The sequence below is a fragment of the Triticum urartu genome, chromosome 4 (assembly GCF_003073215.2).
Source record: "Triticum urartu cultivar G1812 chromosome 4, Tu2.1, whole genome shotgun sequence".
Lineage (NCBI taxonomy): Eukaryota > Viridiplantae > Streptophyta > Magnoliopsida > Poales > Poaceae > Triticum > Triticum urartu.
The window spans coordinates 616,204,484-616,229,983 of NC_053025.1; the positions used below are offsets into that span (position 1 = coordinate 616,204,484).

General features: G+C 41.9%; 1 pseudogene; it reads right to left on the reverse strand.

Moving 5' to 3' along the window:
• Window positions 1-12,829: 12,829 nt before the first annotated feature.
• Window positions 12,830-24,345, reverse strand: LOC125555014 (annotated as a pseudogene).
• Window positions 24,346-25,500: the final 1,155 nt, after the last annotated feature.

The following is a 25,500-nucleotide window of genomic DNA, read 5'->3' on the forward strand; positions in this document are numbered from 1 at the left end:
TGGGGGTGACACCTTCACCAGTTTTGGGAATGCCATTCTTGACGACATACCAGAGGTCGACATCAATGGCTTCAAGATGCATACGCATCTTATTCTTCTAGTAGGGATATTCAGTTCCATCGAACACGGGGCAAGCAGCGGAGACTTTGATTATCCCTGCAGTCGACATAGCTGAAACTCCAGGTGGTTAAACCGAATCACACAGAACAAGGGAGTACCTTGCTCCGATACCAATTGAAAGTGCTACTATCGACTAGAGGGGGGTGAATAGGCGATTTTTATGAAAGTCTTCAAAACTTGGAAGTTTCGAAGACAAACAACAGAAATGACCTAATTGTTATGCAGCGGAAGATAAACTACCCTATGCAAGCCATAGTCAAGTATGTAACGATGTGAAAGTACAGGACTAATAGTAGCTAGGTAGTAAGGATCAAGATGGAAGATAGTATGAAGCCAATCAACAGTAGTAGTCAAGCAATGAAGTCAAACAGATACACAGATAGGCAATGACTTCACGAAGATAGACTAAAGTAAGGTTGGGAAGGGATAGAACCAGTTGCTTGTTGAAGACACAGGATTTGTTAGACCAGTTCCAGTTGCTGTGACAACTGTACGTCTGGTTAGGGAGGCTGAGATTTAACTCAGAAGACCGTGTCTTCACCTTATTCCCCTTGAGCTAAGGACACCCAGTCCTCGCCCAATCACTCTGGTAAGTCTTCAAGGGAGACTTCCAAACCTTCACAGACTTCATTCACCGGCAATCCACAATGACTCTTGGATGCTCAGAACAGGACGCCTAACCGGCTGGAGGATTCACAGTCCTCAAGTGTAATAAGTCTTCAGGTCACACAGACAGAAAGACTTCAGTGATGCCTAACACTCTTTGGCTCTGGGTGTTTGGGCTTTGTCCTCGCAAGGATTTTTCTCTCTCTCAAATGCTTCGAGGTGGGTTGCTCTCAAACGACAAAAGCCGTGCACTAACTCTGAGCAGCCACCAATTTATGGTGTAGGGGGTGGGATATTTATAGCCACTAGGCAACCCGACCTGATTTGTCCAAAATGACCCTGGGTCACTAAGGAACTGACACATGTTCCAACGGTCAGATTTCAAACACACGCGGCAACTTTACTTGGGCTACAAGCAAAGCTGACTCATCCAGCTCTGGATAAGGTTTGCTCTCATTGTCTTCACTCGAAGACATAGGATTTGAGTTGAGCATCACTTCAGTCACTCTGACTTAGTTCACTTGGACCCCACTTAACAGTATGGTGGTTCCTATGACTCAACAAAGAAGAAAAGGAAACAACGTAACCACACAGTCTTCGCGCTCCATAGTCTTCACGCAATGTCTTCTCATGTCATAGTCTTCAATATGAATATCTTCTCATACCACCATTGTCTTCAATGTCTTCATACATTTTTAGGGGTCATCTCCGGTAGGTAAACTGAATCAATGAGGGACACAACCTGCGTTATCCTGCAATTCTCACAAACGCATTAGTCCCTCAACCAACTTTGTCATCAATACTCCAAAACCAACTAGGGGTGGCACTAGATGCACTTACACATACTCTTTCCTTACAACTTCAAGTGAGTGTTATTGTCGTGTGCATATTCGGTTTCCCTTATTACTCGAGCGAGGTTATAGTAATGTAATTGATGAGTTATGCATGCGTGCGCAGCTTCCACTATGTTCTTCTGGAGATTAAGCTTGAGCGGGGACTAGTAACCGTCTTAGACTCGAGACGAAAAGAACCCAAAACCTATGCGGACATGACTGAATTGCTCAACAAGTAAGTTCAATCGATCATTATCGCACCATATCGGCAACTTTTTGTTCATTTCCTGATATCTCAAGTAATAATAATTATTTTCTTTGTCTTGCAGGGTTTGGAAACAGTTCACCGCAGAAGCTCCGGGACTGTCGAAGGAGCTGCGATATACATACCCGAAAGTAAGTACTACTGGCTAGCTAGTTACGCGCATCTGCCGTTGATTCTATAGCTATACTTTCATCAATGCCATTGATAATGCTTCATTATCAGTTTGATTGACCTCTATTTCTCGTAAAGTGCTTGTGGCAAGAACAAGGGAATGATTACTGTGGATACTACGTGTGCGAGTTCATCTACAACGCGACTTTGAAAAATAAGCGGGGCTACTCTAAAAGACAATATGAAGTGCGTAAGCAATAATATTCACAATTTCATTTTATTACACCATCATTTTTGTTGAGTTTCATTCATATATATGTATTAATTAACCCCCTTCTTCAAATTAGATGTGGCAGATGCGGAATGAACTCCTAGAACAAGATCGCATGAAAGCAATTCAAGAGGAATTGGCAGGATTCTTTCTTGACCACGTCATTAATAAAGCCGGAGAATACCATGTGGAAGTTGATTTCAATTGCTAGGGGATTGTAATTAAGAGATCTTACATATTGTATATGTATGTAGCCAGTAGCGTCGGATAGATAATACGAAAACTTGTTGTTCGACCAATCTCTCGGAGAAGGAGAGGTCGATCGATCACTTCTCTCGGTATGCATGACGAACTTCTCTACTTAATGGTTCCCTTCATTTTCTTACTAGCTAGCGTGTCGAGGGCGTCTCTATGTATAGTACGTAGCGTCGACCAAGCATGGACATAAGAGAGGACACTTCTCTCTATTAATTAGCTAGCTAACACAATATATGAAACACCTAAATTAACCCCCCAAACCCCCCACCCCCCCTTTTCAAAAAAACAAAAACCCCAGCCACTGGAATGCTGACGCGTGGATGCCTTTTGATCCCGGTTGGTGCCACCAACCGGGACCAAAGGCCCCCCTGCCTGGGCTCAGCGCACCGGCCACGTGGAGGACCATCTGTCCCGGTTCATGTTAGAACCGGGACTAAAGGGGGGAAGTATTAGTAACGACCCATTAGTCCCGGTTCATGAACCGGGACTAAAGACCCTTACGAACCGGGACAAATGCCCCCTTTTCTACTAGTGTTTCTACGACCGGTGGCTTTCCTCTATCAAGAGTGCACATCCATCCATGCATAAGGGGACTGCATTCCTTGCCGTCATTGTCGCCTGGTCGCTTTTGAAGCACCGTAATGCCTGCACCTTCGACGGTGTGCAACCATCGGCTCCCCTAGTCAGCCAGGCGGTCCTTGATGAAGCTAGGCTTTGGGCGACTGCGGGAGCTAAAGGCTTGAATGTTTTCATCTTTGAACCACCATGGTTTTGTTCGCTTACTGGATGTTGCTAGGATTGTCACCCATGTTGGTGACCATCCCTAGCGGTTGTACTCCTCTCTCTCCCTCTATCAATAAAATGATACGCAATTTGCGTATTCCCGAAAAAAGATTTGTTCTCTTTGATGTCACTTTCTTACATTAGTATAAAGAATATGTTGGCTAATTTTTTTTAGAGAACCATTTTCTTTGGCGCCCATTTTCGTGCGTAGCGGTTATTTTTTTTTTTTGAGAACCATTTCACGTACTATAAGGTGAAGCGAATTTTTTGTGACAACTTAACTTAAAAAACTTACATACAAGTTGTGATAAGTTTATCTTTAAAAAATTCATGAATTAAAATATGATTAAATTTCGAAATATTTTTGCAAATTTGAAAAAATCATGAAAAAATTGTTCACAAATTGTAAAAAATGTTTAAAAATTTAGTAAATATTCACCTATTTTCGAAATTTTCAAGAATTTAACTTTTTCCTGCGAATCTAAAAAATTATTCAAAGAGTTTTTAAAAAGTTCATGAATATCAAAAAGGGGTCAATAAATAAAAAATGTTCATAACTTTTACGAAATGTTTGTCAACTCAAATGAATCACAAATTTGAGAAATGTTCAAGCGCATAGTTTACAAATATTCAAGAAATTTGAAATGTTCACAAAATATTAAAATATTGTACAATTAAACATGCACAGGCTTTTAAAAATATTCACGACTTTATAAAATGTTTAAGAACTTAAAAATGGATTTGAATTTTAAAAATATGTTCAGGAACAGAAAATTACGAATTTAAATCAAAAAATCACAATTTTTTATTTTAAAGAAATCTAAAATTTAGAAATAATTATGATTCTTAACTGTTTGTGAAACAAAAAATATTTGCACATTTTCAGAAATTTTATTAAATTAAAGTAATATTAGTTAACTGAAAAAATTATCCCATATTCTAAAAAGATCTTGAATTTAAAAATTGTATAAAATATTAAAAAGAAAGGGAAAAAGAAAGACGATGGAGATAAAGGGAGCAGCGATTCGGTGCCCAGGCTCACTTGCACCCCCGATGAATAAAACATTTAAAAAAATACTAGAAAATTCAAAAAATTGATATTTTTTGCATGGTGTAGCTAATTTGGTGCGTGAGGTGCGCTCCAAATTTCAGATCATTTGGACATCTGAGTAGCTCTCCGCAAAAAAGACAAATTTAGGGTGTGTAAAAAAACTTTACTGTTCTGACCCAATTTGTCTTTTTTGTTGAGAGCTACTCATATATCCAAATGGTCTGAAATTTGGAGCACACCTCACGAAACAAATTATCTACCATGCAAAAAAGGATTTTTCTTATGTTTGTTTTTATTTTTTGTATGTTTTTTCTTGTCCGGGTGCAGACGTGCCTGGGCTAAGAAAGGCATACTCGGGAGACCAAGTCATATATAAATGAGAAAATAACTAGATGAAAACTTTCAAAACCTTGCCAAAACCAACGCTGAAAACCTAAATGGTCGACCCAAAGCATCTATAGAGAGGGTGCACGTTTTATAGGAGGGAAAGGGCGTGCCCAGTGTAAGACGAGCCATATATTTTTGCTGAATGACATGAATAATTTTCATGAACAAGAGAAGAATTTCTGAAGTTGGTTCATCTTCAAGATGGTAAACATGCATCAACCAGCTTGCTTTCAGATCTTGTGCAGATTATCTATCAAGCACCCGAATAGAATAAACGGCCCTTGGAAACAATATTACCTAATCCAAGGTAGGATTAATTGTTGCACTTGTATGTAGGAGTGTAACATGAGCTATAAATGTGTGGAAACATAACAAAACTACTAACTAGCTAGTAGTCACCGACACAGCTACACATGTGTCAGATCACACAGAACAAACTCTTCTGTGATTCTCAATCACTTTGGTTTTGGTGTGTGGGTTTTTCCTCACTTGGGTTTTTCTCAAGTTCGTCAGAGAAAGGGTTGCTCTCAAATGACACTTGACAATCTCTCTCTTGGAACAGCTAACCAACTACTAGTTGTGGGGGACGGCTATTTATTGCCAGGGGCAACCCGACATGATAAGACATAAATGCCCTTCGAACATGACCATTGTCAGGATAAGAATCCACTCGACAGCTGGCACTCGCGCAGCAACGGTCGGAATGACAAATTCATCGGAGCTCTCAGTTTCCTTACATGATAGGCAAACCGCATTGGCGAAGTCTTAACTCTTCAGTCAGTCCAATTTCGTCAAGGACCAGAACAACTTCGTCTTTGTCACTGAAGAGCTTGACTGCGCAGCAAGAAATTTCCAAATTGTTCACTTGAGGAAATAGGTATGTTTTTGGGTTTGAGCATCACTTCCAAAATACGCCTGTGCATATACCTAGAGGCCTTTAACAGTACGTTGTTTTCTATGACTCAAATAAAGAAGAAAGAAACTACAAAAACAAATTCTTCAAGCTTCTAGTTCTTCATATCAATTGCTTCAAAGGACGCACCAAATCTTCATTGAAGAAATACATTTTTAGGGCTCGTCTTTCTTGGTTAAACCGAAATCTTCAGGGACTATATATCATGTGCACACTCGCAAACACATTAGTCCCTTAAGCCATCTGTCTTCAATACTCCTAAACCACTAAGGGGCACTAAAAACACTTACAACTATGAAAATCCTAAAGCTGGAGCACCACATAGCCCCGAGTTCCTCATCGAGGATTGCAAGCTTAAGTTTAAGAAAACACCTCCTTCTGGTATGCAGCCTAGCAACTTATTGTAAGAGAGGTTCAAGCTACCTAGGTAGGTAAAATAGGTAAGGTACCCTGGGATGGTCCTCAATAAATCATTATGGAATATATTGAAAGTTTGCAAGCTATCTAGCTTGCCAAAAGAGTCTGGAATCAAACTACCAAATGAATTGTATGATATGTTCAAGTAGGCTACCATTTGGATTTTGGAGTATTCCAATTGAATATGGGAGGCTACCAACCAAGCGGTTGGTAGAGATATCCATGTTGTTAATTAGTTTAAAAGAGCCCATGTCAACCAGGTTTTGAGCTAGATCAAGCTAGAGCAGACTATCAATATGATACAAGCTTGGTGGTATAGTGGATGATAACTAGTTACGAGATAATTCTAGGTTTTCTAACTTGCTAAGGTTACCAATGCCCTCTGGTATGTAACCAGTGAATCATTATCATTGAGGAACATTTCTAGATTTTTGAGCATTGTAATCTTAGATGGAATGGGGCCAAACAAGTTATTTCTATCGAGCTCAAGCATATGTAGATTCTCCATCACCATGATGGGTTCTAGAATGCATGGTACAAACTGTTGTAGGCACTGATCCAACCAACTTATTTGCTTCCCATTCTAGGTGTTCTAATTTAGATAGGTTACCAAGAGAAGCTGGAATGGATCCTGTTAGTTGATTATCCAAGAATCAACACTGAGAGTTGTCCTAGGTTTCCAAATTTGACCGAAATGGCTCATGTTAGCTTGCATGATCCCAGTTATAGAACCCTTACCGAAGTGAGGTTGTCTAGTACAACATGGATTGTGTCAACAAGAAGATTATGATTGAAGGAAATGAAATAGAGATGAGCTAGGTTGCCCAACAATGTTGGTACAACACCTTCAAACAAATTGGAGCTTAGGTAAAGAAACTGGAGGCGCGGACAAGATGCAAATCCCAATGGAATCTGGCCTATGAAATTGTTTTCTATAGATATAAGGTGCTAGGGGAACTATTGGGTTTTTCTTATGTTTGCTGTTTTTTTCCTTTTGTTCATTTTTAAATAGATGTCAACAGTTTATTGAATACACATTGGACATGGTTTAGATACCTGTTGAAATTTGTAATTTATCCGAATACGTCTTGAAATTTGTAAAATGCACATTGAACTTTTTTTTAATACACAGTGGATTTTTCTTAAATACAAAGTGATTTTTCTTAAACACATGTTGAACAATTTTCAAATATGCTATGAATAATTCTTTTAAACATCAGATTCTTTCTTTTTGTTCCATTCTTACGTTTCCATATTAAAGTGTGGTTTTCTTACTTAAATTTAATAATATTAATCTAATGCAAACATTTATAAGTGTTAGAACATTTTCTTAAATGTCACGAACATTATTTTATATGAATAGCTTTTTTGAAATTGCAAGAATAATTTTTCACTTCAAGAACAATTTTTTAAAATGTTACCAAGTATATTTCATAAATCTTCAAACATTTTTCAAATGTGAACAATTTGTTTACATTTTATTAAATGTTTCTAAATGTCAAAACAAACTTTTAAACATATGGAAAAATATATATAGCTGGAACATTTTTTTAATGGTATGGGCAAATTTTAACGTTGTGTGCAATTCATTTTACTTGCATGGACATTTTTAATGTTTGATGAAAGTTTAAAAAATCTTAGTGAATTAATTTTGACGGTATAAGCAAAAGTAAAAAAGGAAAAATATGGAAAAAAGAATGAAACAAATGAGCAAACTAAACTAACGTCCGTAACAACTAATCGCAATTACAACATTGCTGGAGATGAGTCATCCATCTGTCTCGCTAGAAGCGAGACAAAGACGCCCCCCTGTCTTTCCCGACGTGCTCCAGGGGAAACCCTTGATCTAGTTTATATTGGATGATGGTGGCGCTATCTGGCGTCGTGTTCCCTCTTGGGGCCATCGTCCTGGTGGTGAATTTAGTTAGAGGGACCCGCGGCTCGTGGGGATGTGTGTGTTGTATGTCGTATGGTGTCGTCTGTATGGTTTTGGGTCCGGTTTCCCTCATAAATTGGACCAACCTTGAACCTTCTATCTTTTCAATGAATTTAGCAGTTTTCTGATAACTTTGAAGAAAAAAAATCACAAGGAGCTCTCCCGTTTAACTATTTTAATTCACTATGTCCCCTAATTCTAAAGCACTTTCATTCGACTGAGGTATTCAATCTTGGATCTGGTTTACGATTTTGATCGGGCCAAAGACTTTACAAATCAATCAGCAGCAACTGGCCTATAAAAGCATACCAACCCCGCGCACCCTCCCACCACCTAGAGAAAAAAAAGTGTCACCATGTGATATTATAGCACCAATATAGCACATGTAGCCACCGACGCCGAAATTTTCGCACACAAATATGGGTTGATTAACTGATAACATAATATCACACCTCGAAAAGCTCACCAAATAACTACATTATAAATAAACAAAAACACACTCCACTCTGCCTGACCCGCCAAACTAAATATTTCACCAGTTTTAAAATATAAGGGATACTAGTTTTTTGGAGAGTCAAATTTCTTTAATTTTGACCAAGTTCAAAGCCAAACATACCGACATCCACAATATTAAACAAAAAATAGAAATTCATTTCATGATGAATCCAATGACACGGATTTGATATTATGGGTTTTGACATGTTTCTCTACAATTTGATCAAACTTAAAGAGGTTTGACTTTTCAAAAAAAAAAGTAATACACTTCATATTTTGAAACAGAGCGAGTAAAAAAAAATTAAGAATCCCAACAACACCAGGGATGCAGCAAAGCGCGCCCAACCCTTCTAGTAAAAACTAAGCATAATAATAAAGGTACAAGCAAATCATGAATATAGTTTACAAACTCAATTATTCAAATTCAAACACACCGATGGTTCAAATGAAGCAAATAACAAGTTAAAAGCACAACTAGGAAGTGCTATGAGGATGCCAGTGATGCTCAACAAGATCTTCTTGGAGTTGGGTATGAAATTCTCAGTTCTCGATCCTACGATGCGCTTCAAGGAATGCCTAGATCGATTATACAATACAAAACGAACCAAAAGAAACACTCACCTAGGAAAACCGTCGAACACTTGCAAGGCGGTGGTGGTGCACCAGTCGGTCGATGACGTTTAGGCCAAACTAGCGGGCGGTGACATGTGAGAGTGACCTGCAAGGGTGCGTAACCACGGTCAGATGTTGCGGCCGGCAATGAGAAAGAAGGCCTGAGAGAAATTCAATGACTCGGTTAAGGTGACGGTGACAGTGTTTCACCTCGATTCCGGCTACGGCAACGGCAGGCGAAGGGCTCGGACTCGGGCAGAAGGGTGGCGAGGGCCAAGGGAGGCGGTGACGTAGTGGGGGGGCGGGGGTCGATGGACGATCGTCGGTAGGTGTTCGGAAGAAGCAGTTGGGGATGAGAAGGTGCGAGAGAGGCCAGAAAGTTTACTTCGCATGGTCGCGGCCGAGTATTTTAGGTGCCCGCTAGGGGGGCGAGTAAATTTTTTACTTCACTATTCGGTTTACTATTTTGGCTAGGTACAGACTAGAGGAGTAAATAATAAATTTACTCCTCTATAGCCTTTTTTAAAATAATTTAAATTGCTTACCACATGTGTCACGTAGTACTCCTCTATAGCCTTTTTAAAAAAAAAATGAATTGCTTACCACATGTGTCACGTGGTACTCCTCTATAGCCTTTTAGTGGATCGGCCAGAGATGCTCTAAGATAGTAATGTAAAAAGTCTTATCTATACCTAATAATAATGTGAGAAAGATTAACAGTCGAGATGTTTCAAAAAAGGAGAATTTCTCTTTATTAGGTCGAGCTCCTAGCGATCACATCATCTCTACGCATTTGGCTAGAGCGTCCGTGCGATCTAATCTGACTGATCCGACTCGATCGGCCCAACTGAAAAATAGGAAGCACATGTCCAAGCCACGACTCTTCCAAAACTCTGCTTCGTCAAATCGCAACTGCTCCTATGTAGAACTCTTCTCAGCTGTCCTGGCTTTGTGGAGATGAGATACAGCGGCTGGACCGCGCTCTTGTCCGGCACGACAAGGGAACCACGGCCGCCGAGGCGAGGGGGCGAGCGCTCGTCATCTCCTACCTTTAGCGGCGTTAAGCGATCGACATGCCAGGACAGGTTCATCACCGCCAGCACAGGCCACCAGACAGTCGCAGAGGACAGCCTGTTACACTACACCAGATCGGGGAGGGTGTATCACATGGCGACTGCAACTGATTAGTTGTGTATTCGCTTATGGAAGATTTGGATGTAAATGATTTCTGCATGTTGGTTAGTACAGTGAAAACAATCTGTCCATGGGTTGGGTCATCGAGGTCAGCCCTCCTCTGAATTTCCGGTGATCTCTCCTCCTGATCCTGAGTGTATAAAAGACCACCTTTTTTATAGGTATATAATATAGTCTATGTTTCGTTTGTTGTCACAATGTCTTCGTTGGAGACCGTGTCGACCAACCGGTGTCGGCCACCAATGCACTACTCTTCTCGGTGTTGCAAAGAGAGCCTTGGCAGGTGATGCATAGGGGTTTTCCTCCATTTATTGAGGACCAAGTTTGGTGTGTGGTGAAACCACTCATTAAAAAATATCTTGATACTCATTCAGAAAAATTCTGAGGACCATGTTTATCTTGGTACTCATACTAAAATGGCCGTATGCATCCCTAGTTGGTGCAGAGGCCCGGGAAGTGAAATTCTCCCCCATTTTTAAGGAGCCGCTCCCGACCCCCGAGCCGCTCCCGCGAGCGTCCTCGGGGGAAACCCTAGCACGCCGCCCCTCGTCCTCCCTCGTCGATCTCTTCCCCCGCCGCCACCGCACAGCGCCGCCGGGCAAAGTCCGGCCGGCGTTGGTGGCGGCGGGGATCTTGCCCCTCTCCTCGCGGGACGGCGCGGCGCGAGACAGCGCTAGGCTGGGCGGGGCCCAGCGGTGCGGCGGAGGGCGTGCTGGGTGGCGGCGCCCCTGCCTGGCGGCGGTGCAGCTGCGGTTTGGGGCCCCTTCGACGCGCGGCGGCTATGGCTTCTCTGGCGGCGGCGCGAGTTATCCCGGTGGCGGCGTGAGTTATCCCGGCGGCGGCTTGGCGGCATGGCGCGGCGGAGCTCCGGCGATGACTCGGCTACGGCGGGGTGGAGAGCTGGGCACCGTCCAGTGGTGCTGCCTCCGCGGCGGCTGCAGCTTGAGGCCCTTGACCCCGATCCGATCTGGATCTGGTGGTGCTTGGGTCTGGGCCAAGGCGGGGCGTGGTGTTCGTCGGGGCTTGTCGGCCTCTAGGCACCATGGGGGGGCCGGCGGCAACGCGTGCCCGGCGTGGTGACGCTGGTGGACGTGGTGGTCGTCTTCTTTCAGAGATGGCCGGCCAGAGGCTTGGTGATCGGATCTCGAGATCCATCATCTTGTCCCGGCTGTGAGTAGGGGAGACATGGTTGCCGGTGAAAACCGAGCCGACGGCAGGCGATGGCGGCATTCTCGCCGTTACCTTGATGGAGGCATCGTCGTGTAACTACTGTCGACCCACTCGTGCTGCTCCGGGGGAAACCCTAGGATCTGGTGTTCCAAATCGGACGATGGTGGCACTGCAGTGTCGTTTCTCTCTTGGGAGCATCGTTTGCGGAGCAGCGCTGGAAGTCAGAGGCAGGAGGTGGAGCGGCTTCGTCTTGCACGGAGCTTCGGTGGTGATGTCAAGTCATGCTTGACCGACAGGTGTTACGCTTTGTCATGCCTGGTCGGCAGGTGCTACGCACGACAGATCTTCCAAGAACTTCAAGTTGTGTGGGCTGGTGATACCTGGCAGCATGGCGTTGAGGTGTATCAGTGGCGACCGCGACGTGCTCAGTTGTTTGCGCACAGGGAGGAGGTGCCGTTGGGCGTCGTGGTGGCGTCAACGATAGCTAGACCGAGCAAGGTTGATGCATCAGTACAGTTATGAAGATGGAGCGGTGGCAGTTGGCGGCGGCGGCCTCTGAGAGCATGCCGGACCAGTGGGTGCCCCAGACCCGACAAGAGGCTAGGTTGGGTTCTCAGGTCTTAGATGTTAGGCTTGGCTGCGATGTCTGTTTGGTATTAGGCCCAGGCTATCTGCGCCCCTTCATCAACTGGATAGAGATAGCGACAGTTTGTTGCTTAGACGGCGGCTTTAGTCTTACTTTTGTATGACTTTGTAAGGTATTGTGAGAATAATTAATAAAGTGGCCGTATGCATCGCCCAGATGCAGAGGCCGGGGTCATCCTTCTTTTCTAAAAAAAAGGTATAACATTGTACCAGCACACAAAAAGTTGGGCTCTTATTTGCTCCTCAGCGAAGCACAACGTTGCCGGCGAAATTACAAGCCGATGCAGGAGGGGTTCAAGGTGAACTCACGTTTGTTCCACAGCGAAGCACGAGCATTGCTCATGATATTACAAGTCGGTACGGGAGGGACTCGCGAAAGCGGTGGGGGCTAGAGTGCGAGCTCACCGTGAATAGAAGGCGATAGAGGCAAAGTGTGAATTAATATGGGAAGCGTAGAACTCTTTGCTCGGGCCGTATTGCTATATATCGAGAACATGCCGTGGCTTACAAGAAGGGAGAGATCGATCTAGGTCAATCGTTAGAGAGAGAAAGGATCGGTGAAAAAATTGGAACAGAAGAAGAGATAGAACTAGATTACAATTTAAACAGACTTCTATCCCTATACAACATATTCTAACACAAAAAAAGAGAAGTGGTAACATGGATGGATTTCTAAAGGTGTGCGAAAATTTGCTTTTTTTTTCCGTTGCAATGCATGGGCACATTTGCTAGTATTAGTTTACAGAGGGAGTACATGGTTACTCAAATTTGGTGGCTTGAAGATGACGAAGCGGAACCAATCATCAAATTTTGAATTGTCTTCTCGTTAAGACGGATGTATGGAACATGAGAAATATACAACCATTCTGACCCTCCGGGTTGGAAGTTCTTTTCCGTCTCACCGTAAAAGCCATCCATAATCAGTTCTTGGAGGTTTTCTGGCGCACTTCCTCCCAACGACGCTTGTGACGTCTCGTTGATATGAAGTGCTTTTAAAGAGGTCAGTCTGCTGAGTGTTGAAGGGAACTGTTGAAGACGAGAGCAGTAAACAAACTCAATCTTTTCGATGGAGGTTAACTGTTCAAACCATTTCTCCTGCTCCAGGGTAAAATGAAGGGCCTCCAAATAAGAGATGCGGAGAACTCGCACGGATGGGACAAAACAATATCCGTTTAACAGGCTGACATCCGTTGCTAGACTGGTAAGGTGAAGTACACCCTGCTCAACTTGTCTACTTGATTTGTTGGAGAGTTCAGTAAGAATGTCGGGACAACCAAGAACATCAACTTCCCTGAGGTTGGGAAAGTATTGCAACCCATCAATCAAACGTAGCCCTCCACATTTCCTGAGATATAGATACTCCAGTGCCTTTAAGTGATGCGCAGAGAGTATGAGTGGGTGATTGCAGTAAGATATCTTTAACTTCTTTAGACATGCTAAGAGTTGCACATATTGTGGCAGTGCCTTGACAAGGATCGGACAAACTGAAATGTCAAGTTCTGACACAGAAGACATGAATGACAAACATGGCACTTTTTCCAGTAAAGGGCAATTGTGAAGTTCAAACCTTCTGACATGTGGAAGGAGAGGGCCATGATCATCTTCTCCATGTGACCAGTCTACCCATGATGTCATCGAAGAAATTTTGAAGTCCTCCAAACTTGTGAGGTAACCAAATGATGTTCCATCAGCATGCTTTACCGATGATAAGTTTTCTAGAGTGAGATGCTTGAGTGAAGGGAAATTTCCAAATGGCGGAAGTATAACTAGAAGTCGGCAGTTTCCAACATGAAGGGAATGCAGTTTTGTGAAGATGTGACCCTGCGACATCCAGCATGGGAAACTTGTCGCCCCGTAACCGTTGACCATAAGCTCTTGCATATTTGAGTGCGGCTGCAATCCTTCAAGTACATCTTTGGATATATTTCTCCCCTTCAATTCCAAGGCCTCAAGGTGCTTCTTCTCAACTATATTGGCATCCATTGCCTCATGCTTGTTCTTAATGACATGGATGTTGCTGATGCAAATTTTTCTAGATAGCTCTGGCATGCTCTTTAACTCGTTTATCATGAATCCATTTCTTTTTCCAGCACTAAAGTGCTCCAACTCCTGAAGTTGACTCAATTGTCCAATACTAGGAATCAAAGAGAGAGCTGTAGCATCAACATACAAGTGGCGTAAGTTGGCAAGCCTATTAATGCTCTGAGAATAGTATTACGAGCATATCCACGGAGGTATAAAACTTGAAGATTATACGGGAAGTTGCGAAAATTGCGGACCCTTGTGAAAGAAAGATCTAGGAACCTCAGTTTTCTCAAGGACGCAATGTTGGGCAACATATTTGTCAGCACTTCCAAATGAGATAAGTCTATCACTCGAATGCTTCTTGATTTGGCTAACATGTTGTCAACAACATCACAAATTGCATTACTGTCATAATGACCAAACAACAAGATTGTCCTCAGATTTTTATACTTGTTTAGTTCATGAATGCTCAGTTGATTACCAACTTGTAGAGCCAAGTGACGAGCAGTTGGTGATGCTCTCTGTGATGTCTCCTTGTGGTGGAAGCAATCATATGAAGAGACGGCAATTGCTAGAGCCCTCACTAGATCATGCATGGTGTACTTCTTGGTGTCAAATGCAGACTGAAAAAATGACCTTTGTACAAGTTCATCAAACATTTTATTTCCAACGTCCTCTAATCTACTGCCATCAGATTCACTGTGTTCGATGAAATCGTGAGAAATCCACATATTGACCAATCTATCCTTATCAAACAAGTAGTTTTGTGGAAAGATTGAGCAAAAAGCGAAGCTCTGCCTTTGCCTAGGTTGTAGGTCTTGATAACTAATTCTCATGAATGGAAGGATGTCACATAAAACTTCACTCCTGTCCCACCAGTCGCTCTCTAGGATGCTTCTCCAATGTTCTACCGTTGATCTTGATCTCAGTAGATGTCCAATTACTTTTGCTGCTAACGGCAGACCATCCAGTTTTTTTGCTATTTGTTCACCAATTGACAAATGAATCTGATTGTTCTCAGCAACAACACTGGTTGTGCCAAATGCATAATACTTGAAAGCTGGCCAAAAACTCTCCCAAGGCAAAGGTGCTAGGGGAACTTGACACATTGTCATCACTGTGTCCGCAACCCTTTTGCTTTGTGTTGTGACAAGAACTACACTTCCTGGTACTTCACAAGCTATGGCAGTAAGCAAACTACTCCACCGATCACACATCTCATCCCAAACACTGTCTAGCACAAGAAGGTATCTCCCATCATGTTGGATTAAACTTTGAATATTGTCGACCACTATTTCCAAACTATCCGAGTAGTTAAGAGATGAATCATTTCCTTTAAAAGAGTGCAACATCTCTTGCAATGTCCTTTTCATGCTGAATTGTTTTGAGATATACACCCATGCTTTGTGCCTAAAGTGACCCTTCAAACTTCCATGATTGTAAATGACTTGAGCAAGGGTTGTCTTCCCAACCCCGCTCATACCAACAATTGGGATAACATCAACACCACCAATGCGGAACCTTGACCCAAGTTTTGCACTCATGTTATTGGGTTCCAGTCCTGAGGAAGATGAAGCACAAATAATTTTTAATATCATCTCTAGAACTTCATCACGGCCAAACACCTTGACATCAACTGGAAGACGAGAAGTAGTCTCTCCCCCTGTTCCGTCCTCCTTCATGGATGCTGAATTACTCTGCTTCATGAGCTCAACAAATGTGTTGGACATTGAACAAAGGTGATCTAGCTTTTGCACAACACATTCAAGCATTCTCATGCCCTCATCGGGTACAATCAAACTTTTCAAGGCCCTAACTGATGATGAGATGAGCTCACTCACCTTACGCTTTCCAGTAACTATATCATGGCAGTCAAATCGTTCAAGCACATCCTCGGCTTCATAGGCAACATCATGGAGACTCCTTAGCCACTTGGCAAGAGTAGTGTTGATAATAAGTTGGTTGTCAGCTACCTCAGTAATAGCCTTCACCATGGTGAGGCTTGTGCGCAATTTGGTCAGAAGTTGTTCAGTAGCATGGTTCAGATTGTAGTTGCTGTCGAGGAAGTTCATTGTCTTGTCGACAACACGTTGGATAACTGCTGATGAGAAACCACTAACTACCTGCTCTGTAGTTGCAGATAACATGATTTGGTTCCTGAAATGATGATGATATAGATTGTTAGTACATGTCATTATTCATAAAGTTGCGCCTTGTTAAGGAAGATATGGATAAATATACCGACGAGCACATTCTAGAAATGAGATCTCTGCTTGATTGTAAGGATCGTTAAATAAGAAAGGAATATTTTCAAGCACTCTGCTATGAGATGATAATTTTTTTCTTCATGCATGAGATTGTAAAGATCTAGGTTTCATAGGCAGTACTACGAACATGCTCATTTCAGTCCTACTACAAATGGGTGGTGGTTGTCACAACCAGTCAATAGTTGAGTCTTCCGCCTGTGTAAAGCCTAGCTATAGGTCTGTGTCTATCATAGCTTGCCACAGAACTAGTTAAGGCTTGCTAAACATTTAACGGTTTAAAAGTAAGTAAAAATTATGAAATAAATAGGAGAGCCTTACTCTAATATAATAAGATGATCCAACTGTGTGATTGTGAAAATATGCATTTATGTGTCTTCAGTGAAAAAAACAAGCATTTCACCTCACTGCAGGAACAATATATATTGAAACATTTTGTTCTTTTTGTCCAGGACACATGCAATCGTATTTTTTTAATCCCTCGATTGGATTATGTTATATTATAGGTGTGTTGGTTCAGTATTTTTTTCATGATTTTTAAGAACTTCTACACCGTCGAAAACCTTAACTAGTTCTGTGGCAAGCTATTGTAGAAAATCTTATATACTTTGGCCAAGTTAATCACACAATAAAATATCTACTATGAATAACATGACAGGATATAGTTTTTAGTGGTGACCCATTTACCGATTAGTCAATGTCAACATACAGTACCCAGAAGGACATGCCGAAGTTATTTTCTATTTACACGTATAAGAAATTAGCCTTGTGCTCCATACTTTCGAAACAGACTTAAAGGTCCATGAGGGCCTAAAAGGAAATTGTACAAAAATGTCTTCTCTGTCTGTAAAGGAAAAAAAATACAAATATGCTTTAAAATTAAAGTCAGCGCTGCTCGCCTATCTCTCCCTTTTTGTTTTGCCGGGGGCATGCTAACTACTCCCTCCGTTTTTAAATATAAGTCTTTTTAGACATTCCAACAAATGACTACATACGAAGCAAAATGAGTGAATCTATGCTCTAAAATATGTCTACATACATCCATATGATATAGTCCATTTGAAATGTATAAAAAGACTTATATTTAGAAACAAAGGGAGTATCTAGTTAGTACAAACTATTTATATGGATGCGGGAATGTGTAATGTCAGGAATGCAGATTTACAATGAAATGCAACAACAGTAAGAAAGAGTATGGAAGGGAGTTCACGAATTCAACTCAAATACGAAAATTGACCAAAAGACAAACACATGTTAGAAAGAAAAATATATGCAATTTTCACTAGATATGTGATTTAGCAATGAGTAGCTAATAATACAACTCTCTGAGCGAAAGGTCAAAGTCATGTTTTTCACTTCTCTTCTGTAACCGTGTTTTTGTTGGGTACATGCATGCGAGAAGAAATATAACAAGTATGTTTTCTGAACGAGTTGGGCCGAAGTGGTGCTCGGGTTGGAACTTGCAATTAATTAGCTGCACGGATTTGCTTAGCTTTGATTTTATTTTTTCTTGAGTCTTGACATCGACGCACATCCTCGTACTGCCGCAATTAATTACTCAGTATCAGTTTTACTAGCATGAAGAGTAAGACTACCCACAATGGGAGTAACATAGGTAGTAACATCACACATATCTAGATAAAATAAATGATGTGGCAAGTAATAAATGAAGAAAGAGAGGAAAGTGGTAACATAGCTAGTTACTAGTAGTAGTAGTAGTAACATCACACATATCAAAGCAAGATGTGTCTATAACCTAATAAATGAAGGGTTACATGTTACCACACATATGTTACTCCCCATTATAGAGGTAATAACATAGACTAGTAACATGTCGATGTTACTACTCTATGTTACTACCCATTGTGGCTAGTCTAAACAACTATTCCGCTAGGATTAAGACCATGGATTAAAAATATATATGATTTAAATTGTTTTATGTTTACAAATCCAAATTCTCATGTTTTTGTGAGGATGAAACCACGATTGATTAGTATAGAGAAGGACAAAATTGCACACAATACCTCTTGAGGGTGAAGCAGTGACTTGTTGACGTGAAGACTTGATATTAAAGCTTGTAGAAGGAGCTGTTTGGCAGGACCACATGATAGGTTTGCCCTGTCATATCAATTTCCAAAATCTCCACCTAATATTCTGTTTGCTTTTTCTGCACATATGTAAACCACAAATCCATAAATATCCATAGTGACTATTCAATGCTCTTACTTGACCGTAGAGGCCCCGACGATGATGCATTGAGTGCAACTGCACAATTTGCTCGTAGAGCCACATCACTTTGCGCAAGAGAAAAAACGTCATCGTCCCTTTTAAATAGAGAGAATCCCGTTGCAAAAATAAATAAATCTTGGAACTCCAAAAAGTCGCATAATGGAGTTGCAGAGTCTCCCCGCAAAAACAAAAAGAGTCGCAAAGTCACATCACTTTTTCACAGTGAAGTTCCTATGAAATATATTGGCGGCGCCTTTTGGTGCAAAGAGTAGATCTTAAATGCGCAAAATTATGTAGAAACCTATGTGTGTCATGTGTTTATTGGTAGCCTTGCCGTGCTTAACCTTATTTTTGGAGGCTTTGCTTAGGTCTACTTCACTTGCATGCACATTTGTAGGCCTCAACATTCCTTTAATCAGGAATTAAAACCTCGTGTTACATGTATGCATTATAAAAAATACAATTGTATATCTTTTCAAGTGCGCATGCTCTCACGGGAAACATGGCGACTAGGTTTCCTCCTTAGAGTTGCCACCGCCACTGGTTCCCCTCACCTCCAGGTTCCTTCCAACGCCAGCGAGGTGGGGGGAACCCCGGTCTGGGATATCTATACATTCTATGGTCTCCCTATCTTTAGTTAGGGTTAATTATATGAGTCTAGCCAGCGATGGTGAGGCAATGATGCCATCAGCAGCGAGGAATCAGTCCCGTCATGTCCTTTTTCTGGCGATGGTATTTGGCAGGCAGAGGGCATGTGGAGCTTCAGTTAGGGCTAGATATTGATCCTCGTTCATGTCTTCATTTTGTATAGGTGATCGGCGGGGCCCTACGGATGACGAACACAAACTCTAATACCTCAATAGAGAAAAACTAAATAAGAACCAAGAGAGATGATGCCAAGGATGCAAAGATTTGAGCTCTTTGCGAATGATACAATTAAGCTACTCACTCGAGAGCCCTCCTTGATAGTACGATAATTGATCCTATAACACAGTCTCACAACTAACACCATGAGACCGATAAAATCAAAAACATATCAAGGACATACATTTGTCGTGCGCATATTCCACTTGAGCTAGATGTTGACGATCTTGTCCTCCTCAAGTTAGACCACCTTTCATGATTGCGCTGGCTCGATGAAGATTAATGAATTGCTCCCCCATACTCCACTATGGTCGATCCTCTCTTAGGCACATCTTCACATGTCCATTATCACGAGAATGGATGGTAAGCTTCAAGCATGTGATGCTCCACTTGAACTTGCACAACACGACCTCTATGATGATCACCACTTGATGTCATCCTCCATGGGCCATATGAGATCTTCCTATTGACACATGCCCATGGAAACATACCTAACCCCATAAAGAAACATCACACAAATCATGAGTTAGTACACAAAGCGTAATGGACAATGCTTACCATACCATGGGGTCACTTGATCCCACTCGGTACATCTTCTATGCTTTATGTGTTGGTCAACTTGAATCCACTTTTTGTACTTAGTCTTGATCAACCTTGTATCATATCTCTTCATAAACATGATGTCTTGCAGGTAAACATGATTGTTCACACAATCTTCTTCTTCAACACATGCTTGCAATAGGCTCAACTCTCACATGACCAATCTTTGGTAACTCCTCGAATAGCACCTTGGTCAACACATAATATTCTTCTTATAACCTTGAAACCAACAAATGGTCTTCAAGCAATGCCTATGGACAAACCCTTCGAATATAACTCAAGGCAACTATTAGTCCATAGGAATTGTCATCAATTACCAATACCATACATGGGGGCACCATGCTCTTTCACTTTGTCTACTAGGTGCAATGGCTTCTATTGCTGTACACCATATTCTAGAAAGAAAGAATTTACAGGCTCAATGATGCATAGTTATACCTGTTGTTGAGCGGTTCGTCTTGTAGCCAGATGTGAAGGTTCTACGAAATAAAGGAATTATAGTAGGTATGTGTTGCTATGTTTTTTTTATAAAAAGTGGATCATTTTATTGACTCGGAATAAAACATCAATTCGATACAAACACGATGAGCACACACCTCGCCTCTTCATAACTAGGATGCACACAACCAATACCAGTGCACACACACAAGGAATCAAGCTGAAAACCAAAGTCGTACAAGAACTAAGCTATGCCTAGGTGGATGAAAAAGAAAAGAACTTTGCAGCGATCAAAACAACTATCGATGAACTATAACAATGACCGTCCGCACCAACCATCTTTTGACATCTCAAGGACAATAAGACATGTTCTCCACTAGCAATGCCTCCAGGAAGGGAACGATGTTCAAGTGCTACCATCACCGGATCAAACTACTAAAGATCAGACCTTAAGTTTGCACCCAGAAGATTAAATCTGAGCAAATCCAAGACTTGTCTTCAACAAGGTAACAACGCAAAAGCACTGCCATTGCAAGGTATAACAAACTAGGATCAGACCTGGTGGTTGCACCCTAGATCCTGAGACTGGGCACTCAAGAAGCAGCACCAAATCTAAGTCATTGTGTGCTATCACTACCACTTTCTGTGATTCTATCAGCTATATGTATATCATAGTCTTGAGGTGAAATGCCACACAATTGATGAAGAACATGCCCACAAGTAGGCCTTCAAGCCACATACAGATATGAGAGAAGCTACATAGGGCTATGACGCATATATGCACCCAGATTTAGGAAAAACTTCGGTCAGCAAGTGCACCACCATAGCTTAACTCATGTACCCACGTAGTTGATAATACAATTGCCATAGAAGTACATGCAGTTTGGGGGAAAAAGACAACAGAAGCTCAGGCCCCATAAGAACCTCAACCAATTTCAAGCTCAGCTCCGCGCTATAGATATTAAGGCATTGATCAAACAATGTTTGTTTATATACACTCATGTCACGCACGTTGTGTATACAGTTTCTGTTTGTGTTACAACAAACATCGATGATCTTCCTCCTCATTCACAAATGAGCATCTTGCTAGCCAGGGATGCTTGAGAAGTTCCATTGCGCATACATGTTATTTATGCAATTCCAGCTGTATTTTTGGATGACTTCCACACATTTCTTCCTTTTCGTTGACTGATGTGCTTGCTAGGCATGGACGCTTTGGCAGTTACATCATGCATGCATGTTGCATACACACTTCCAGTTGTGTTACAAACATCAATGATTTTCACACATTTCTTCCTCTGCGTTGTCAAGTGTGCATCTTTCAAGGCATGGATGCTTCGGCAGTTTCATCAAGCTATGCACCTGGAGCTGAGACGAACATCTTATGTAGAAAAGCATGTTTGTAATTTGGTTTTCTTGTTTCATGTTTCTTTAACTCAGTGTGTATTAGTAATAGAAAAGGTAGATTCTAAACTTTTAGAATCTAGTCGTACATCCCAACGCTTTTCCTGCAGTAGGGAAAAGCCTAGCAGTAGCACGGGTCAAATGCCTTGCAGTAGCGCGGGCACCTGCGCTACTAGTAAGACGCTATAGCTAACTTGTAGGAGTAGCGTTGTTTGTTCCATGCTAGTGCTATACCTACTTAGCAGTAGCGCTGTCCAGACCAATGCTACTGCTAAGTGGCTTACCAATAGCGTTTTCCTGTCCAGCGCTGCTGCTAATTAGCTGTAGCGCTTGTTTACGGTGCTGCTGCTTCCTGCTAAAGAGCGCTACTACTATATTTTCACATTTTTTGCTACATATTTGCGATGTTTTTGTACAGGTTCTATACAGTATTCTAATCATATCATAAACATGCAATATGCTCATCATATCATACACATAATAATCTCATCATATCATCGAACACAAATCATGTCATCACATCATAATCACGATATAGCGATACAAGTTAACTGACATGTCTCATCATACATAATGTAGTACTTCTTGATGCGCCAGTTCGGATCCCTCTCTCGCACTAGCGTGAACCTAAACTAACTATTTTCCGCTTCAGCTCTGCTATCAAACCCTCTCTGGCTGCGCTCGGAAACCAGTACACCTAGGTCTGACACTCAGGCCACTCGTCGTATACTCTTGGAACCTTCCCTGCACACATGGTGTAGAACTTCTTCACCATCGATGATCTATGTACCTGCATCGTCACATGATTCGATAATATGCAACATAATATATAGTTGAGCAACAGAAAGAGACAGAGCTAGCAAAAATAGAAGCAACATATCGTAAACATGAATAACAAAGTTCATCATACCCAAACTGACCTAACTAGAGTGATCTATGCTAGTTGACAAGGATGGTTTAATTACATCACAAAGTTCGTCGTGCATAAATTCAAAGTTTTGTCATAGAGAAAGTAGTGACTAAACGGACACATTATCATATATTGTCAATCACTCCAACATGTCGTGCCAACCATCCAAATCAGGGAGGAAGCCCACGAGCGAAGTGAAAGGCTTTAGGTTGAGACGCTGAGCGGCTACGCGTGTTCGGACGTCTTCGCGCGACATTTGCCCTTCTTCGTAGAACATCCCTATTTTTCTGAGGACCTCCTTCCTGATGATTTGAGCAAGTTCACGCTGGATGTGATAGAACTCAGCTCGGAGTCGATGATCCGGGGCATTTCCTAGATTCTTTGCCCATTGCAAAATATTAGCATCGCCGGATCTAGGTGACATGCGAAGGTTCTGGTGATCCCGTCTGTACTCCTGCATGTAGTAGAGGACATAGAATCCATCACTGAGAGTTTCTCTTAGTTGCTGGAAGCAACAGAAGTCGTTCTCATGGCCGAAGCAGGGTGCACGGTTCCTTGTCTTCTTGACCGTGATCTCTCCACCCCGGTGGCTGTATCTTAAGATAGCACTATCGAGAACATACTTGATGTGGGTGTAATCCTTTTTCTTCATGTTCTTTGACGAGTCCAAGTAAAAAACGTGGGAGAATCGGGGGTAAAGGATGATTAGGACGGTGCGCCCGTCGCTGCGCAAAATAAGTACACCTCAAATTAGCCTCCATGCGTGCAAATGAATGATTGAAATCAAAGGAAGGATATCCGCGGATGACTTACATGGGATGATAAGGCAGGAGAATCGTCTCCTTGTCCTTATTGCCGACCATGAAATCAGCGATATAGTTCCTCGCGTATTCATGGTGCTCTTGGCAGACTGCCAAGAAGTCCTCGTGCATGATGTACGGGTCAGCGACATAGATATAAGGTATTTTCTCAATCCTGATGATGTAGTCTGTGTACAAGGAAAAAAGGCGGACAAACGTAAAATCCAGCTTTTTCAAGTGAAACATGTCGAAGATGTAATCGAACCGAAGGAACAACTTTTTCGCGGGGAATGTGTCGACGTACAACCTTTGCTGTAGCACATTAACCGCGTGGAGTGGGCATCCTAGAATTATCAAGGCGATCAGGCTTTTCTCTCTCTGCAACACATCATCATGAAGTCTCCTTAGATTGTCGTATATGTCCTCTACCGCTGCCTTAGGTAGGATCGGATCACCCAAGATATGGTATTTCGCAGAACCTATGATAGGTATACGGTCTTCAACCCAAGGCTGCGGAGGCGGTTGGCTCATACAAGCAGCTTTGCCTTTCTTCTGTCTCTTCCTATGCTTCTTTGCTACTGGAAGTGAGCCTATCATGCGTTCATCCTCCGGCAATTCTGGCACCAACTCATCACGCTCAAACCTTGAGTACTCATACTGTTGAGCCATCAATCCTCCGTCGTCATAGGCGCCGATATTGAGATACTGTAGAGGGTCATCATCCTCGTCGATGGCATCATGCATTGCTTCTTCGACAGCGGCGACGTTATCAGCCACTAATGGAGCCTCTTCCTCACGACGTCCGCTATTGATGTCGCTTGAACTACGTCGGTATTTCCCCAAAGAGGAAGGGATGCTGCAACACAGGTACGGTAGGTATTTCCCTCAGTGATGAAACCAAGGTTATCGAACCAGTAGGAGAACCAAGCAACACTATGTAAATGGTACCTGCACACCAAGAACAAATACTTGCAACCCGACGCGTAAGAGGGGTTGTCAATCCCTCCCGGTTAAAAGGATAGATTGGTTTGTAGGATTTTGGATAAATAGATCTCGCAATAAAACAAAATAAAATAAATAAAGAAAAAGTGCAGCAAGGTATTTTTGGGTTTTTGGAATAATAGATCTGAAAATAAAAGTGAATAAAAATAGATCTCGAAGGCAAATATGATAAAGAATAGACCCGGGGGCTGTAGATTTCACTAGTTGCTTCTCTCGAGAAAAATAGCATATGGTGGGTAAATAAATTACTGTTGGGCAACTGATAGAAGTTCAAATAATTATGACGATATCCAGGCAATGATCATTATATAGGCATCACGTCCAAGATTAGTAGACCGACTCCTGCTGGCATCTACTACTATTAGTCCACACATCGACCGCTATCCAGCATGCATCTAGTGTATTAAGTTCATAGAGAAATGGAGCAATGCAATAAGAACGATGAAATGATGTAGACAAGATCTATTCATGTAGGAATAGACCACATCTTGTTATCCTTAATGGCAACGATCAATACGTGTCTTGCTGCCCTTCTGTCACTGGGAAAGAACACCGCACGACCGAAGCCATCACAATGCACCTCTTCCCATGGCAAGAAAAATCGATCTAGTCGGCCTAACTAAAGCAAAGATTCAGAGAAGAAATATGAGGCTATAAGTAATCATGCATATAAGAGATCAAAAGAAGACTCAAATAACTTTCATGGATAAAATAGATCTAATCATAAACTCAAAGTTCATCGGATCCCAACAAACACACCGCAAAAAGATTTACATCAAATAGATCTCCAAGATACCATTATATTGTATTAAGAATCAAAAGGGAGAGAGGAAGTCATCTAGCCACTAACTACGGACCCGTAGGTCTATAATGAAATACTCACGCATCATCAGAGAG